Consider the following 20,145-nt stretch of genomic DNA (forward strand, 5'->3'; position numbering starts at 1 on the left):
TCAAAAAGACTGTCAAATTTGCTGGGCGTGTATTCATATAAATACCTCCAATGTAGGTGTGTTGTATGTGTGAGAGCTGAAAGCACTGTGATCAATATGGGGCAGGACACTAACAGCAGGCTGCCTACTACCTTATCATGTGATGATGCACTAATGAGGTTTTGCTTGTCTTTGTAGACTAGTTTTGATCAGCGGTAGGGATCCGGAGCATATTATGGCAACAAACCTTTAACTTCACAGAATAAAGTATGCGATTATGTTGCAGCTGATGACATACATCTAGGGCCAACCCCGGAGGGTTGAAGATTAAAATCATCAGTCGAAGACCCCTCAGTTGACTGAGATTCTTCCAGTTGTGCAGTCGATTTTAGGGATGCACTGAGTAATCTCTCCAATTAACTGGATTTCAGTGTGATCGGCCCTGACCAGGAACCAGCCCAAATCAGAATTGGCCAAGAAAAAAGTTGTTTGTTTCCTTTGTCATTCAGTGTGCATTACAATAACAGGATAAAACAAATAAAAACTGGCAAGAAATGCACAGGGATAACATTTCAGTGAGGAATATAATATTATAATATAAATAAGGGGAATTTTAATATTTGCTATCATACTTATCAAAACAGTTGTTGTGACAGCAAACACGGGTTGTGGTTCAGTGCTGGGAGAGGGTGAAACTGGTGGTTGATAAACAAGTTTCAGCTCTTGTCTTTCTAGTTGCTGCATCATTGTACACAGGGGAATACAGCATGGCAAACTGTAAACTTTACAAACTGTCTCAAGTCTCAACATCACCACAAACCTCAAGAAAAAAAAACAGTGATGGAAATAGAGAAGAGTGATAGAAAAGGAGGGCCATTCACCAAAGCCCACTGGCATTTCCAGTACCTGTGGTACCTATGGTATGGTATCGACTTGGTACCAAAGTATTGGGTCTTCCAGACATCCTTAGTGGCTATAATCAATATTTTTACATAATGTGAAGACAATGTGCAAGAGGTTGCTTGTAGAGATTAACCTAAAGAGAATTATTAACTGAATCTAAAGTTCCCACCAGCTTTATGGAGCTTTTTAGGGAGTCTCAAGCTGAGACACATTTCCAAACTCAGTCCCAGTTCAAAAGTTGTATTGCTGATCTTATCAGCTCTTTGTTCCAAACCTAGAAGACTGGAAAATTCAAGTGACCATGTTTCTATGGAGAAACATTCTGGCTTCCAAGTTTTCTAATTTAACAAGATCGTTCTTTTAGCAGCCAGAAAGGCTAGGCCAACTATTTTCCTGTCTTATTTTCACTTTATTTCTTCAACTCTATATCCTAACAAGCAAACCAGAGGACATGGGGAGAGATTTGTATTCAATATTACTGAGATCAAATTAAACACCTCTGTCCAAAATGACAGGTTTTAATTGTATCTCATTCTGTGACGGACTTAGAAAATATCACCGAGTCCACATTCTTCCCAACTCTGTAGAAGTGAGTGAAACCCCTAAATCTTGTTCCCCTTGGGACTGTATCTGGGAGTCGGGATTCGAAGAGGACTGGATCAACATCCTGTTCAAACCTGACACTGTGCCTCTGTTTGATGCTGCAGACAATGAAATGACGCATGGTGTAAAGTTAACAGCACAGAGGTGCAGACTTTACTTTCAACATAGTGACAGAAACAGATTGCATGTGTTGATAATCCTCATAAATCGTACGTGGATGCTGACAGAAAGTAATCAGGGTGATGTTGCTGTCTCGCTGCTGCTGCTGCAGGAGGACAGAACACTTGGTGCTTCACTTCCAGCACTCATGCAGACCAGATGTACTGCTGTGACAAGTCATGTACAGTTTTTGGAGTTTATAGAGAAGCACTAGGTTACGTCTGTCTAAAATACTCCTACACATTAGATGATAGTGGCTTGTTCTCTAGGTGATTCCATGAACTGACAGGGCGGGCAGACGGGTGGACGGGTGCAGCAGTTAATAGTGATGCAGATTTCCACAATTGATGACATCAATTACGTTGATAAATTGCCCCATGTGTACATGTAAGTTCCTCAAAAGACCTCATCTCTCCATTCTCTACAATTTGTGGAAATTTCTGTGATACCGTGTTGCTGCCATGTATTGCAGATTCCCTGTAGCTTTAAAGCGATAGTTCACCCAAAAATGAAATTTCACTCAATATCTACTCACCCCTGTGCTGACATGAGGATGGGTGAAGATCTCCAGTTCATGAAACACCGTGGATCTTCAGCGGAAGACAGTGTTGCAGCCAAATCCAGTACAATTGAAGTGAACGGTGACCAGTTTTAAACTGTAAAAAAAAAAGTCTCCATACTACTCATGTGGTGTAATCCAAGTGTCCGTAAGCCGCAACATTAAAATTTCGTGGCTTTCATGACAGTTTCCCGCTGAAGTTGAGTGGTTTGTGACCTTCTCCCATCTTCATATCAGCACAGGGGTGACTAGATATTGAGTGAAATTTCATTTTTGGGTGAACTATCACTTTAAAGATTGCATTGTGCTAAATTGTACAGGATGCTAAAATAGTCCTAGTGAGACCCACTTTTTTAAAAAAAAATAACATCACATGGTAACTTAAAAAAATAGTTAATGCCATTATCTAATTTAGTAGGTGGGACTGGATGATAGCATAGTGATGATAATGTGTACTATATAGAATTTAACTTCAGTCATTGGAGAAATGAGCCTCTCCATATGTGTATTAAAGTTTTACATTTTGAAAACTCCTGGTGTAGAGACTCAGCATTTATTTAAGTGTCAGCTGTGTTACCCTGGCACGTACGGCAGGGCTGTCGTGCAGCAGTTAGTGGTGCATTAATGTGTGAGCTAGCAGCACAGCAATCAGGTGACATATTCTAACTCTGACAGCCACTCAGACCTGTGTGTTGTCTTCAGCACCCGCTGTGTACTCCCATTCACAAGGCTGTGCACGGCTCTGCATATCTGCAACCCCTGTGACAGTGCCAGTCTCTGTGTGGCTCTGTGCTAATGGTTTCCTTTGAATCATAAATTAGACTTGAAAGGAGGGAGCGAATGAGCACATGATTGAGGACTGAGAAGTGCAGAGAGAGAGCTTGATAGATTTTTCTATCATTAATACAGATTGTCTTGCCACAGAGCCTCTATCATGTAGGCTAATTATATTGATTTCGTCTGTCAGTCAAGTATTTTACCAGAGTGTAGTCTTTGTTGAGTGTGCATATGTGTGCCTGCTGTAGAGAATTAACCAGGTCACACAGGGGCCTGTCAGACGACTTTGCCTGTAATTAAAGACTGTGTGGCAGCAGCATGTTTCCCATTAGGCCACCCGTATCACAGCCTAGCCATGTGACTCAGTTTTGGCAGTCCAGCACTCTTGCCCTGTTTAATAAAGTTAAACAGAAACACTTAGGCTAATTGTCCATGTCACTCTTTGGATTCGCCTGTAGCTGTCACTATCTGAAGCAGCAACAGTGATCAACTAAATAGAACAGGTGAGATTAGTTAAATATGCAGTTAACTTGAAATTAATGTTTACACAGTGCTAAAAGAAAATCATAGGCGTCTTGAGTTTTAATGAATTAAATTTCTGTGGACAGACTTGCTGCACAGAAATCGAATGCAGCTGTTATTGATTGGCTTGAGGGAGACTTTCAGGAGCAGCTCTTCAGTCTGTTACATTAGCACCAAAGTTCCATGAATGCTTTTCAGAAAGTACAATTTCTTCTCTGATGATACTCTTTCTTATGCTCATCTCTTTCCTCAGTACATCTATCTCACATGCTCCTTTATTCTCCCTTCCTGTCTTTTTCATTCAGTTTGCTCTGTTCATCATCTTCAGACACCACTTTGTCTCCAGTTACCATCGTCTGTAATGTTACCAAGGGTGCTTGAAAGGCTGCTTTGAAGGGCTTAGTACTACAGAGGACATAATGACATGAATCCTACGTACAGCACTGTGACATGGTCAGGTGTGTTTTGAGGGCTGGTTAGAGGCAGAATATGGAGTCACAGGAACAGGGTTGGGCATCAAGAACCAAATAAGAATTCCAAATGAGAATCGATTCCAAAATTATGATTCTAAAGGAATCATTAAGAGATTATTATTTTAATTCTGCTCATCGATACGAGACAACTTTGCATTTTAATTAGAAACTTAATGTGAGTCAAACTGCAAACACCTATCGTGTATTGACCTGGCTCAGGAAAAGCCTAAAGACCTGTGAGTTGAATGTTTATGCCTTCCCATCTTCTAATGCATTTGTTTTATTAAATTGTGAGTGTAGCATTATTCTGACTTAACATACTCAGCTGTTGCTAAGTTGCTTGACACGTGTATAGCACAAATTGCGTGTCTTGTAACAATCACCTCAATTTAGCAAGTTCAATGCAACAAAATACTTTACAAGGATGGGATACTCTGTAGAGTAACCAGAGTAAACCCCAAAATATTCAAGCAGACAAACGAGAGATCATCATCGTTGTGGTTATCTAGATAATGTTAGCTTAGCTCAGAGTTTCTGCTGGTAACATTATCCATGGTAATTAGTATTTCACACAACTCTGCTGTGAATAATGCAATTGAACATTGTTAAGAACCAAAATTGCTAAGCAGAATCAGAATTGTTAACAACAATGTGTGTGTGTATGTATACACTGTATATATGAATACATGTGAAAATAAATCATAATGTTTGTATTTTTTCTTTTTTCTTTTATTTGTTTTTATATTTCAACATTTATTCTTTTATTCTTTATAACTTATTCTTTTGTACTGCACTCCTGTGATTCCATTGTGGAAAGGAGATGTGGTTCCTGACTGCAGCACTAACTTGCCTACCTGTATTTAGTCAGGTTAATTGGCTCAGGAAATTACCTCTCCCTGATGTTACATGGCTTTGGTGGGCAAAGTTGACAGGCACCGAGAGGAGAAGAGAGATTTTGTTCCTTTCCACCATGCCAGCTGGCGCACGTGGCCCAAGTCAGGTTAATTGGGTCTGGACATGTTAACTCAATGACATATGGGTAGAGAGTCAGAGAGAGAAATGTGTTGGAGAGATGCACAGACACTCTCCCAAGACATTCTGGCCATTTGTTTTGTGTTTGTGTGTTGATAGATGAACAGGCTGTGGATAAAACACTTTTTGTTTATGTCTGTGTGCCAGAAAGCCCTGTTAAAAGGCACTTTGGTGGCTCTGTGGTCATTTGCCACAAATCCTTTTGGCCCCTTGCCACACAGTTCACAACATTTTAGTGGGCTGCATGGTTAAGTGTGTGTGTGTGTATCCTCTGTTACAATCAGAGTAGCCAAGATTTCTCTTTAAAGACCAACAGGTTCTTCAATAAATTTCCCTGGAGTAGTGATAGACAACAATTTGAAATGGGAAAACATTCAAATTTTGTATTCTAAAATAGCAAAATATTGTCGCAGTAAAATGCATGGGAAATTTCAGTACAATGTTATATGTATGTGCATGATTTATTTAATAATCTTTAATTACATAACTCCCTGCAGCATAGCTTATCTACAGAGGACATTTCTTTATGTTGGGTTTATTTCTCTATGTTGTGAATTATACAGAAAATACACAGATTCCCTTTGTTGAAGCAAAAAGAAGAACTAAACCATGCCCATTTGAACAAGAGCTGAAATGAGTCAGATAATCCATTAGCTGATTTGATCATTAGACAGAAAAGTAATCTTAAGCAATTTTGATAATCAGTTAATCATTTTAATTTGTCAAGCAAAAACATCAAACATTCTCTGCTTCCAGCCTTTTAGAGGATTTGCTTTTTCCATTTTAAGTTATTATAAATTTAATGCATTTGATTTTTTGTTGGGGCACAGAAACAAAACATTTGATTACGTCACCATGGCCTTTAAGAACTTGTGATGGACATTTTTCACTATTTTCTGACATTTTAGGTTTTCCCAGATGATTGCGTAGTGGTTCTTTGCAGTTATATTGTTTCTGACATCTGATTTTTGCCATTTCAAGCGAGTCACTCAACAAGCCTCTTGGCTTTCCTTTCTCTGTTGTCAAATCTGTCATAAACTTTTTTTTTTTAACCTGTCCAAATGTTGGTGTGATTTTTACTTTTCTATTTCAGATGAAATGATGCTGTAGACTAACATCTTAAAATTATGGTTGTTCATAGGAGTTGCAAAAAACGTGGTTATCTTTTTGCTCAAGAATTGAAACTAAATCATTATTATTATTGAGTCATCGTGAAAAGGGTCTCACGTTGTGATGAAACTGCGCAGAATTTGCACTCGAAACCTGTCATGCTTTACTGTGCTTTTACAGTGAGTTCCAGCTCATTGTGTGGCTGTCTGGCTGCAACCGTACTGTTCTGGTTCACTCTCTACACTACATGCCCAACACCGAACAGCAGAGAGACACAGTGAGCAACTAGATGGTGAACTTTTTGGAAAATGTAGCAGCTAATAAGTCCTCTCTTAATAATTGGTAGAGAACAAAGATAGAGCTAAACAGATAGCCTTCAAGTGACCAGAAGTGGGACTGCAAATAAATGATAATGGTTCTCCGAAACTGCTGAATGTGTAACTAAGCAATCTTTTTCTAACAAATTCGTCATATCTAAAGGTTATCTAAAGGTGATATTGGGTTCACGTGTTTCTGGGGTGCTGGAGAGTTTGTGGCTGTGGCAGGCCCTTTCTGTGCATATTCTCCTTCTGTCCGTGTAGGTTTTCTCTGGGTACTCTGGCTCCCTCCCACAGTCCAAAGACGATGCAGTGGTGAATCTAAACTGCCCATAGGTGTGAATGTGAGAGTGAATGGTTGTCTGTCTCTATGTGTAAGCCCTGTGATGAACTGGCGACTTGTCCAGGGTATACCTGGCCTCTCGCCCAATGTCAGAATAGACTCCAGCCCCCCACAACCCTTCAAGGATAAGCGGTTATGGACAATGAATGAAATTAATAGGCTCATTTTAACCACAGGTAACAGAAGTGCTGATATGCTAACTCATTTCCAGGTTTTAGGACTCCTTCCTGCATCACTGTATTGCAGGTTTTAGGTTTGACACCACCAGTGTCTTCTAATAGGAGCCCTTGGTTCTTAAGCACTAAAAATAAAGCTGATGTTGCCTGAGTGCTTTTCATTTTTGGGATCTTTGACCAGATTATTTATATAAATGTTAAATGAAACAATGTGAAACGCTACCTCGCTATGTGTTTCTCTTTCTTCAAAATCAAAGAATCCCTGTTGATATAGTCAGCAACGCTGTGAGAAAATGAGTCTTTTTTCTCCTCCTTACTATACTGTATGTTCAGCTATCTATAATCTCTTTGTCATCCTTTTTTAAAAGACTAATCTGGTAGTTAGTTCAACTACCAATTAATATTGACTTTAAGTAAATTCCCATTCTGAATGTTTACAAGGTGGAGGTGGAAATTAGGGATGCGTGCGATTAGTCGACTATATCATTAAACGTCCCCACCCACGCTAGTCGGCACCAGAAATACTAGTCGTTTAAAATATTTATCAATATTTCATTCATGCACAATGCCAGTTATCTGTTGCCTCTAAGATTTTAAGATTTTATGCAGCCACTCGCCACTAGTCGGGGTTGCAGCACTGTCAGACGGCAGCCCCTCTCGCCCAGCGTGTATGCCCCAGTCACTCTGGAAACCCTGGATGTTTATATCAGCAAAGTCGGACAGATTAATGTAGACTGTGACAGAATAAGCTGATATATATTTACACACACATTAAGCACATACACGGACATAAACCTGCAAGCGGAACTGCTGCTGCTGCTAGCACTGCTAATGTTAGCCACACTGTGTGTCAGACTGGCAGCTAACTTTAGCTCTGGGTCCTTTACCCGCAGACACTGTGACCCTCTTCGGTCTGAAAAGGTGAAGCATTTATTGAGTTGTTGTCATGTTTTGTGCATTAATGTGTAAGGCTTGTATTGCACAGCGCAAAGTAGTGCGCATTTCAGCTGCATTTAAAGTACGATTCAGTGATTGGAGACCGTGATTAACGGCTTCAAATGGCTCTTAATACACACAGTATTTTTTTTTCGAACAGTGTTTAACATTATAAATTAATAAATTCTGCTAAATTGTAACTGCTTTCTGAGTGTTTTCTTAGTGTTAGACTAGTCGACTAGTCTAAATTAAATTTTGTGTTTGATCGACAGGGAAATTAGTTGCCAGGAACATCCCTAGTGGAAACTGAACTGGAAGTGATCATAATCTCTATTCATTCAATTGATTACATTCTTCCTTACAGCCATATAGCGGTGCTATAGCACTGAGTGCCAGATGATGGTGCTATAGCACCATTTTGCATATGCGCATGTTGAGCTGTTATACCAACAAAGTCACCGGTGACCGTGTGATTGCCCCCTCTGGTACTCTGATGGTATGCCTTTCCACCAATTCTACTCATTTGTGTGACATTGGAAAGAGTCCAACAGAGTAGCTCCCAAATGGCCAAGGAGGCCATGGTTTCTGGTAGGGATGCACTAATCGACTGGCCAGAGACCGGAACCGGTATTCAGCGTGACCGGCCCTGAGCAGTGACTGGCTAGTCAGCATCACATGTCCAATTCTGTGCCCATCATTGTCACACACGTATTCTACACAATGTTCACGTAATGAGTGTAGCAAACAAACTGACTATAATATTACACCCACCACAGTGCTGATCACAACTACATACACTCAGACACATGCTTGCTTGAAGTTGGTATTGGCGACGGATTCCAAGAACAGGATAAAGAGAAGACAGACAGTCTAAAATGAGACAGAGCAGCTGACAGTGTCGCAAAACAGCTGTAAACTTTGTAGCTCTTCAGGCTAATGTTAGCCAGCAGCAAACTGCTGTTCACAGAGGGACAACCTGTGTTGATGTGTCTTCTAAAACAGTTTCTCATGCTGACTCGTTTAACTTCTGCGTCTGTTTTTCTCTCGACAAAGTTTTATTGCAGCAAACTGTTGCACCACGTCTGTCTCCGGTTTGTTTACATTAGCTTCCACATGAGATCACGTGAAATCGCATCCCACAAATATTTAATAGTCAGTGTTTTATTATGAACATCCAATTTAAGTTTTAGAAGAAAAGTTGCAAAAATGTTTGTGAATGCTGTCAATTATAGTTCTTAGAAAGACTGAAAATGGCCAAAATCAGAATCAGCAGGTCAGACCGTTTTTGACCGTGCTTTTGAAACTGAATGATGGGGTGCCTCCCATGGAGACCAGCCCCTCTCTCTCACCTGGAGGGTCACATATTGCATTCAGCTTTGGATGTGGCCGTTGGAAGCCGGACCCACTCCTGGAACCATCATGAGAGTTTGAGGGTTCCTTTCAATAGGTCACTGTATGCTAATCAGTGGAAGCTTTTCTCCCACCGGTGCAAAACACATTGTGAGGTGCTGGAGAGCTGTTCCGTGGCAGTTATTCTGTGTGACCTGCAGTCACACAAAAGTGGACAACCAGACGGTGGGCTGGTTAGGCAGTTAGGCAAAAAGGGTGTGTACAGAATTAGGCCACCGAGAATCACCGTAATACTGTCAAGGGACTTGTAATCGGTATTGCAGTCTTTGTGTTTGCCTCCATTTGAACTGTTAGGGTAGACATAATTGAAGTAGTTGTCTGCTAAGGCAGCATATCTGCTTGCTGTCATGTCAGCCAAGCAAGTGAGGGAAATCCACACCGTATCAGTAAGCCAGATGTGCATGTGCTGGTACCGGATGGTTCAGGGGTTACTCTCCTACCAAATTCGTCCTTCCTGCCAAAGAGGGTGCCTCCTTCACATGTGAACCAAGCCACTGAGTTAGCGACGTTCCATTCAGGCTCATCTGAGGGGGCTAATTAACAGTCTGCCACTGCTCAGTTTTGGTACTCAAGTCTGACTACCTCTTCATTTGTTATGGGGTAAAAGGGTAAACCACTGACAAAGCAAAGGCTTTCTGATTGGATTGTTTGATTCTATATTACAAATGGTTCTATGAATTCTGTATGACCGCCGGAATGGCCTGTCAAAGATTCTGGCGAAACAGATTGTGTGATGATGTTAGGTGTCCTAATGTCATCACAATGTCACTGGTGACTTTGTTGGTATAATGGCTTGACCTTACATACATGAGATGGAGATATCCAGGGCTATAGCAACTCTGTTTGGCAGTCATCCAGAATTCATAGAACCGTAGTTACATTTGTAACTCCTGTTTTATTCTATTGACCCTCTGCTGTCTCTGGCAAAACCGCTGGAATAACAGTTTACACTGTTTAATTAAATTACTCCTCTAGCAAGTGTGTGTAATGTGTTAGTTAGCACCTGTAAGCTGAACTCACAAACACATGTTCCCGTGTGTTTGTGAGTTATTGCCAAATTTCCCAGAAACACTAAATGCCAGTAAAGACACATCCTGTTTGTCCTGGTTAATCTATTTATGTCAATTGACTGACCAGCACATCCTTGAAGAGAGATGCAGAGATGCAGGAGCCAAACCACTGACATCCTTCGATCTCTTTTTACACACAGACACACACACACACACACACACACATCCACATAAACATACATGGTACATAGTATTGTATAAAGCAAAGCACAGGGCCTGTGCTCAGATGTTATTGATATGTGCAATCATGGAGTGCCCTACTCTAATGGAGGAAGAGTCAGTGCCTCTCAGGAAGTCTGGCCTTTTGAAATGTCACAGTCGTTTCAGAGGACTATCCTTTAAAAGAGAAGATTTCAGTCCTTCGTCTTCCTCTTGTCTTTTCGCTCCTTTTTCAGTCTATGTTCTTTCTTCCTGCACTCCCGTTTCTATTGTTCATCCTCTCTCTTTGAGTCCATCTGGAGGCTTTGAAGGATGTCACAATGTGCTTTTTGATTCTGGCACAGGTAATAGGGAGCAGAACTGCACTGTGCCAGTTAAGGGTGGAGTGTCAAACCGTGATAGGTTATTCAGCTGTTTTGAGGGCATGTAAACTCACTGTACAACTAAGTACTTTGTATTCTCACTGGGGGATTTCCTTGTGGAGGCCTTTTTATTTGAGACATTCTCCTTCCAGAATGTAGGGGCCATTGTTGGTGTTTTGACAGAACAATGCACGTACTGTTCACCACCCACATCATTAGAAGGAGACAAATAAAAAGCTAAATGTTGGTTTTCAAAGTCTTAAGACCAGACAAAAAATTTAAGATGTTAAAATTAGGGATGTATATCGTTAAGATTTTATTGACTCCAGTATTGATACTGGTACTGCTTATTTATACAATAATTATTTATATTCTTACTGATACTACTAACCACAGGTTGGTGCAAAAAATAAAGACATGTCATGAATAGATGTAAGTAGTTTCAATAGTTATTTTCTTATTACTTTTTTGCAGTAATAAGTTAAATTGTTTCTTGAGTCACTGTTTTTAGTTACATTTTCATCAAATTCAGTAAAGCGAGCGCACCCTTTTTGGCCTGTCAGTGGTTTATGTAACATTACATGAATACTGGTTGCAGAATTGTTTGTCCTGGATGCATATTAATATTTTGCTACTGACTTGTCAGGAATAGTAACAAAATAACAAAGTCAGCACACTTTTTCTACTGACTATTTTCACTATTTTCACATAACGATTTTATCTATAAAATGTTAAATTTTTTCTGACCAATTGTCCAAAACGCTGCTCTATTCGGTTAACTGTCATTTATGATAAAGAAACTTGAGAAGCTGGAGCCAGCTTTTACTTATAAAAATTATTATTTGATTATTAAAGTACAGTAGTTGCTGATTAATATGACCTTTTTTGACTTTTCCATCAGCCTAATCAACTAGCCATTGTAACTCTACAGCAAACAGTGTCCTCTTGTTTATATTATTAGCAAAGGGAAAATTTAATACTTGGGGAAACTTAATTTTTTGCCAGAGCTTACCTTTTTATTTTGAGACCCTTTTTTGTGAGAGTGTGCAGCACATAGTTCTCCCATCCTGTGCCAGTGGGACCCAGCTGATATGAGTCTCATACACTTGACCTTAACATAAAACCTTTAAACACTCAGACAGGGAGTGAAGTGCTTTGCTTCACCAAAGGTCACTCCCACAGTTTTCTCCCACTCTGGTGCAGTGCTTGGCAGCAAGAAGTAAAAGGATGAACCCAGCAGGCTGCAGCTTTATGACCTCAGGCCTAATACATTCCTGGACAAATATAGCCTTGATCTGTCTTTGCACTACTGTTTTAGCTTGTGAAAGTGCATTTACAGAAATTAGATTGATGGCAAATGTTTATATAGATGTGTGTTCATTTACAGTTCATCACCTTTGACCTGAGTCATCTCTGTAAGTGCTTTAAATATAGATAGTCTTCCTAGATGTATGTGTGTGTGTGTGTGTGTGTGTGTGTGTGTGTGTGTGTGTGTGTGTGTGTGTGTGTGTGTGTGTGTGTGTGTGTGTTTGAGTGTGGATCTGAATGGTTAGTTGCAATAAAATCATTATTTAAAAATGACACTGTGTTCGTATACACACTCAATCCACTGTTGTGACTAGATTTTTGGAGCATTCTTCTTTTTTTGAACAGACTTTAGAAACCTGGATGATAAAATCATGTAAATGGGGGTTGCGAATGATCAAATTTCCCACTTTTTCTGGATACCTTTTGAAGGAGATGTGTAGGAATGTAGGAAGTGCTTAATTATCATATTGCATGGAAGTTGTAAGGAGCAGTTGGGTGGAAACACATAAGAACTGCAGGATTTTGACTCCAAAGACCGAAGTCCAACGTGTGGTTAATTTCAGGCAACAAAAGTTCATGTTATTTCTATTCATGCTCACAATTAACAACTGAATAAAAACAGAATTTACATATAAAATAGAAATATCTATACCTGATGTATGTCATAAAAAATATAAAAGCTATAGGTCTACATATATTTATATACTAGGACTGTGTGATATAACTGAAAAACCTATCATGTTAAAATGTGTAATTTCAGTCAGTATTGATAATTATTGGTAATTTTTAATGATTGTTGGGTCACATGTCTATGGTGCAAACACATCTTTTAAATGACTGGTTGTTTGCGTTACACTTGTGCTATTCTACATTATCAGATATGAGCTAGGGCATACACCTAATGTGCCGTCATGACAGTTTGTATGAAACTATTGAACATTTTATAGAATGTTCTTATTGCTGTTGGTGGAGTGTCTATTGCCGATAGCTATCACTGTTGCTTTTTTGCCCAGGCCTTCTATATGCACACACACACATGCATCGACACATTCATGTTCATGCATACACATGTACAAATACAGCCATACACTTAGAAACTGTGCATATGCTCACACTCTTTGGTTAAGGTTAGGAAAGCTGCGGTTTGGGTCGATGTTAATGACGTAAATACATCCTATCTTGTGCTTTAGGTCACAGTGCATTTTTTTCAGTATTATATGACCACAGTCTTTCTCTACCTATAACAACATAAGAGCTAAGAGTGTCTAAACATAACCATTCATCAGACTTAATGTTTTTATGAGTGGACATTGTGAAAACAAATCAAATATATTGTCATTCAACATTTTTAAAATAAGTCTATCACTGATTTGCTACTTGACATATATTTTTCATTAAATCTGTTTGTTAATTATGTTGATGAAAATGTTATTCTGCAAATTAGAGGTATACAAACGTAACTGCAAGGAGACAGTTTTTGGAACGTGTTCAAAACCCGTAAAAACAGGCTACTACAACGATAGGCTGCATGTAAATGTGCTCTTTTTTTCTGTCAGCAAACCTCATGTGTTTAGGTGTCAACAACATTAAGAGAGGGGATATTGACACAGTGTGTCTCCTTGTGTCACAGATTAATTTAGTCTGTTGGCCTTTGAGATTCTGCTGTTTCTGATCTGCAGCGTTTCTAATGTGTATGACCTCAAATGTGACTGGCACAGTCAGGGAGTCTTTGATTCAGTCAGGCGCACATTACGCTCCTCTTTCATCTCCCTCCCCATCGCTTGCTTGTTTTGTCTCCCTGCCGTAGAAATATGATGAGATGAGAACATGCAGTGTTGCTGTTTACAAAAATGACTGCCAACCTGACATTCAACTGTCCATCAGCTGCCTACATGAATTCATATTGCCTTTCGTTCTGTCTCTCTGCCTGTCATTTTTCTCTCTCCATCGCCAACATGACGTGTCTTTCTTCCCCTGTTGCCTCACTCCTCCTCGTCCTCTCCTCTTCTTTCATCCTTTCATCAAATCACTTCGTCTCAATCTTCCACAGCTATCACAGTTGTCAGCTTTAACCATGCTTGCTCTTCCTCCTATTTCTTTCCCCCCTTGAGTTCCTCTGTTCCTACCTCCCCTCTCTCATGTCTTCACTCTAGTCTCCTGTTTTGAGTAAATGCACCGGTCGCCTCAAATCTTGTAATGTATCAGTTTGTTTGAACTGGAAACAGCTCTTTCTCCCTTGCTCATGTTTCCTCCCACCAAACTATCACATTTATCTTCATCTCCCACTCGTCCCTTCCTCCCTGTGTGCTTTTCTGCCTGTTTAATGTTGTTCCATCTCTGTGTCCATGTTGTTTATCTTCCTCTTTTTCTTCCACTTTGGGGAACTTGTTCTTATCCCTTTTCTTACTTGAGATTAATGCGTCTGTCCATCCGTCAAGACTTGTCATTAAGGACTGTGGAAGTGTATGTACAACATCTGAGAAAATCTGTCCTTAGCGATGAAAATGTTAGTGGCAGTTTAAAGCAGTTTCAGCAAATATTTGATGTTCTCACTGCACCAAAAGATGTGTACTGTCCAACTGTGTTTTAGATTTTTTTTGTGTAAAGCTTCATGGACCGTCTTTTTGTGTTGCTCTACAGAGTTGAAAGGGCTTGTTTGTGTGGGCCAAAGACCTAGAGTGATGGAAAGGACCCCTTCTATTTTTGTATCGACATGAAACCTTGCTGGTCTCACTAGCTCTCCTCTCTTCCCCTGCTGGGTAGATGAAGACCTTCATCCCTCTATTCATCTCTCTGTGATGCAGCAGGAGTTTGTATTTTCCTGTTTTGCTCTTCAACCCCCTCTCTCTTATTTTCCTTTTGTCTTCTATTGCCTTTATCCTGTCATGGTCATTTATCCTGTACTCATTTTTCCCCCCATGGTGAAAAAAATCAAAATGTCACTACATTGACACATCCTGAGCTTGCCCACCCACACAATCCTTGCACTAGAACGCCCCGCTTTAAAAGGGGGGCCTGGGTGATACAAAACGGTAAATGTTTTGATCCATACAAAACGCCCTCCATGGAAATCTAAGCAGTTAGATGTTTGTTTCGCTGCCTGTTTCTTCCCAGAAGCAATGCCTCCACAGTTTGTTCAGGCAGAACCCAGTTAACACAAAGGCTGAGCATTAATTTCCCCAGATTCTCCACCATTTAACTTGTGATGTAGCCTGTCACTAGTCTTGATTTGCCAGAACAGAGTTGACTCTGAAAAAGAAGCAGAGCTTCTCTTTCAGTTCAGAATTGATGTGTATTTCAAACTGGCAGACATACAATAACAACAAGTCACTTCTCAAATCTCAGTTTCATTCATGTGTCGTATTATCCTAATAATCTGGAGTACGTTTGTGCTTACTGGGACAATTCTGAAATATTGGCTTGGCAATCAACACCACAGTTTTAAAATTTTTTGACCTCTTTCATATTTCCTGAAAGTCTACAATAGAGACTGCAAAGTTGTTGTGACTCATCAGAAAGGCTACAATTATGAGAATAAGACCCAGGTTGAAAAAAAAAAAAAAAAAATTCCCTTTAATCAGGACAGCAAACACTGGAGAGCGAGAATACAAACGATGGGAAACGGGAAACGATATGTGCACATGCAGGAGCTCCACTTCGGTCTTGAGAGGACGACGCCTGTACTCAACTCAAACCTAGTGTGTAAATTTACAGTGCGGCCTCCGTACATTCATAGATACAGTTAGTAGTCTGCAGTGTTTGTTAGCTTACCTTAATATTCAGGACTGAATCCAACATAATCCAAACCAGGGGCAGAGGCATTTTTTTTTCTTTAGTTAGTCCTGAAACCTTGTCACCAAGATGCCATGTTTCTTCTTCTCATGAAAGCCATTTTTGTCTGCTCAGCTGCACTGCCACACAGAGACTGACCCCTGGTGGCATAAGCAGTATGCTACAATACATCTCCCTAACAGCTGAAAAGAAAGAGGAGTGCCTTTATTTATTACAGCCCTGAAACTCATACTGTTGGGATTTATTGGGTATACCTGGGTATACCCCTGGTGTATAATATCTTTATACCTCCCAAGCCTAGTTCATACCAATACCAGTAAAATGACACAATTCTCAATACGCACTTCAACCTTGGTCAGAAGCAAAAACAATAATAAAATTCAGGCATTGTTTTTCTTTGCCACCTGAAATGGAAAATCTTCTGAGCTTCTAGGACAAAAGACTTAAGGAGGATATTTACAAAGCACGACGCAAAGCACTGTCAGGAGAGGTTGTTGCCATGTGTGGAAAGTAATGTAAAAGTGCAAAAGTTATTTCTGCTGCTTAGCTTTGAGTAGAAGTTGAATTCAGACTTACTGGTTGATTCCAGCGAGCACGGCACGTCTGCACTACGGTTCTCATCCGTCCTCTGCATGGCTGCAAGTCCCACAAGCAGTGCTTCAGAGGTGTTTCTGCAGCTGCAGAGTGTTTTGTCCACTGTGAGTGAGTCTGCACGGGGTCCTTTATATTAAAAATAAACTGGATTCTCCCTGCCTTTTCTGTGTCTGACTTCCTACCTGTTTGATCTGCTCTGTGTTAATTGACACAGCACCCATCAAAAATAGACTCAGCACGTATTTGAAGTGGAATGGAACGGAGACCTGCTTCTGTGATACCCACCAGGCATGGTTGCACTGCAGTAGCCAGGGTGAGCCGCGGCCATTCTAGACCATGCTTGTGGCTGGATCCTCTGGTCAAACTACACACTATAGACACTCTGTTTCTGTCTGTTATTTGCTGACACTTCTACAATTTCATCTCACGGTTTTGCAACAGCATGCTCCATGTCAAGGGTTAATGTCCCTTGTGGACATTCTGTTTCGGATCTATTAGGTATTGAGCATCAAACCCATATCGTTTCAGTTTCAAGTATAGTTTTATGGCTTATCATTACATTATATTTGACAATTTAATGACATCACCACTCTGGATGTCTGTCTTTTCCTTACTAAATTAATAAGTTGGAAGTGTTTTTCCTCCTTTCATCTGAAAAGTTGGATGGTACATTCTGGTTTTTGCAATTTATTATTGATCTCTGAATGCAGTGAACTTCAACACGACTTTGACAGTTTTTCTTTTTGATGAGTCAAAGGGGATCTGCACCTGTTGCTACTTTCAACGTGGTGATGACAGTGCCAGAAGAACTAGAACTTGTGGCATTCTCCTTCTTCCTTTGGCATTTTAACAGCAGACTAGAACACTTGTAGTCATATATGCTGTCCCCATGAAGTCTGGGGGACTTGCATCCTCAGTACCTATGGTACCTATGGTACCTCTGCAGAGAAAGAGCACTTTAGAGGGAGAAATGTCCCTGCTACAGAGGTCACACATTCACTCTTATGGATATTCTGATCCTCCTCCACTTCTTCTCTCATTAGGCTATCACATTACACGAAAATGCTTTGCACTGGAGTATTTGCCCTGACTCACCAAATGCATTTTTGCTCCATTGTCTGTTTTTTCACCCTCTCCCTGTCCCTCTCCAGTTTTTAAAATGCTGCTTTGCCACATGTTAGATGAAATACCTGTTTATTTTTTAGTTTTTAGCACTTTGAAGTGGCAAATGGAGCAGTGTCATCATCACCAAGAAGAGCAGAGGCAGGGGTGTCAGCAGATTTACCATAGTTTTCTCATGAAACATTTCTGCATTAATGGGAGAGAGAGCGAATGAGGGCGATCGAAGCATGAGAGCTGGGCTGTGGCATAGTGTGCAAGAGGTGAGGTCATTAAGAGACATTTTGTTCAGTTTTTTGAAAAAATGTCTTTAGTTTTTCATCATGTGCGGCTTTTTGTTGTGATCACCTTGTGTCCTCCCTCATCTCATCTAAAAGCTGAAAGGGACTACTGTTAACCTCTGTTCTCATAACAATTAAACAACTCCCCAACCTCAGAATTCATAATTAGGCTAATCACTTGTCTGATTGAGTAATTAAAATGGGCTGTGTTGTTCGTATTCCCCAGAAGAGTCCAAAAAAGCAGTTTGACTTAACTTGCGTGGGCTTCTCTAATAAAATAAACATATTCACTACATCAGACTGTAGAATGCAAACTGGATAATCCGTATCATGCAGTACAAAGCAGTATGTATTGTAAAGTTTTTAATAGTGTGTGTTGAATCAACACTGAGATAATGTTTGAAGCTGAAGTGTGAAGTTAGTACTAGATTGCTTTACTTTACATGGTGCTTCAGGTATTATTGCAATTCTTGTTTGCCTTTTTTTTTAACACCAGACCACGTAAAAAAGCTGAATCATACACTTCCAGAGGCTGTGTACCGTGAGTCATATGTCTGAGAACAATGCACATCACGTCTGCCAGACTTTGAGTTTTTTTTCAGTGGCATCATTGCTATAGACCTAGTGCGTATAAAAGTATTGTGGAGTGTCGAAGCCGGCATAACAGATTGAGTTAGCACTAGTTATTTATATTGATTCAGCAGGCAAAAGTTGTTCCAGGAATTGTAAAAAAAACAATCATTCAGAGAATTGATTTTCTACTAGCCCTAGCTCTTATGTTGAACAAAAAGACAAATGCCTCACAAAATGTAGGTTAATGAAATGCAGTACAATTTATTGAATAAAAAATAATTGAAGCACCTTACTGTCCCATTGTGTTGCTTTATATAATAAGTGAACAATATAATTTAATCAAATAGAAAGGGTTGTATATAATTATATAGATACAACCTTACATTGTGTAGGATGTTACAGTATAATGCAATCTTATGCAACACAAACATGAACTGTGAATTAGAGTTGAGTCATCTCCTTTCTAACACAGTATTCATAAAAATTAAACATTAAAAGCACCACAAAGGTAGAATTTATTGCAGTGCTGTGTATTGTATTGCATAATGATTTACAGCTGTTCATGTTTTAGCACCCAGTCCCTAAATGTGCAAATATAACTAATTTGTTTTGATAATATTACATTAGTTATTATTATGTACTGTGTGGCAAGTGCTGTTAAGAGCACCCCACAACACTTAAGTGCAAGGATACATAAAAGCACATTTTGAACAAGTATACATAAATTAACTCAACCATCCAGGTTGAGACAATAGCAACTGATGGGTGCATAAATGGATCCGTTTACACCAGGCTATTACCATTTCCCTCCTGTCCTAATTAATTGCATGGTGAAATGCTCCCCTCCAACTCTTGTCTAAAGCTTGACAGTTTGTTTGATGTGTGTGACTTTCCCTTGTTCTCTGTTGGATCCCGTCCGTTGCTGTGCCTCTGTGACTCCTGGGCAGGGTGGGAGTGACACACACACATGCACACACGCACACATGCACACATGCACACACACACACACACACACACACACTCTCTCTCTCTCTCTCTCTCTCTCTCTCTCTCTCTCTCTCTCTCTCTCTCTCTCTCTCTCTCTCTCTCAAAAAAGAAAGAGCTTCTGTTTAAGCTGGGAACTCGTGCCTGGCCTCCCCTCTGCTACTAATTGCCTGGTTTCCCATCTGGACTATCTGGCACTAGTACGACTCTTTCTCTTCTTTACCCTTTTCCTCATTTCTCCTCTCTTCTCTGTTAGCTGTGTGTGCCTGTTCAGTCTATAATCTGCCTTTATAATATCTGCACTTGAAATGATAAACTCTTCACAACTCAACATTTGCCTTTTCCAAAATTGATATATTTGACATTAACACTGAGACATTGACATTTATAATAACAATAAACAGTAACATCCAGACCTGAAACATAGCCCTGCTCAATAATAGTGTAACGTGTGGTTCACATCCCGAGTCTGCTAAAATAAAGCAGATCCCTGTTCTCCTCATGCTGCTGGTGTTGCAGCGGTGCTTTCTTTTACGGCAGCCAGGCTCTACAGTGCAGTGTGAAAATTAGAGCGTAATAATGGGGAAAACTGTTGAGGCGCAGC

The 20,145-nt window shown here is 40.0% G+C and overlaps 2 protein-coding genes across 2 annotated transcripts in view; both read left to right on the plus strand.

The window, feature by feature from the left end:
- The window catches only part of LOC146320300 (lymphocyte antigen 6G-like), a 128,811-nt gene that overhangs the window by 108,511 nt on the left and 155 nt on the right, over nucleotides 1-20,145 (plus strand). The window lies entirely within an intron of this gene.
- gpat2 (glycerol-3-phosphate acyltransferase 2, mitochondrial) overlaps nucleotides 1-20,145 on the plus strand; it is a 147,946-nt gene that overhangs the window by 25,267 nt on the left and 102,534 nt on the right. The gene's annotated exons all lie outside the window — the stretch shown is intronic.

Source organism: Lutjanus erythropterus, chromosome 10, assembly GCF_056507025.1.
Source record: "Lutjanus erythropterus isolate fLutEry1 chromosome 10, fLutEry1.hap2, whole genome shotgun sequence".
Lineage (NCBI taxonomy): Eukaryota > Metazoa > Chordata > Actinopteri > Lutjaniformes > Lutjanidae > Lutjanus > Lutjanus erythropterus.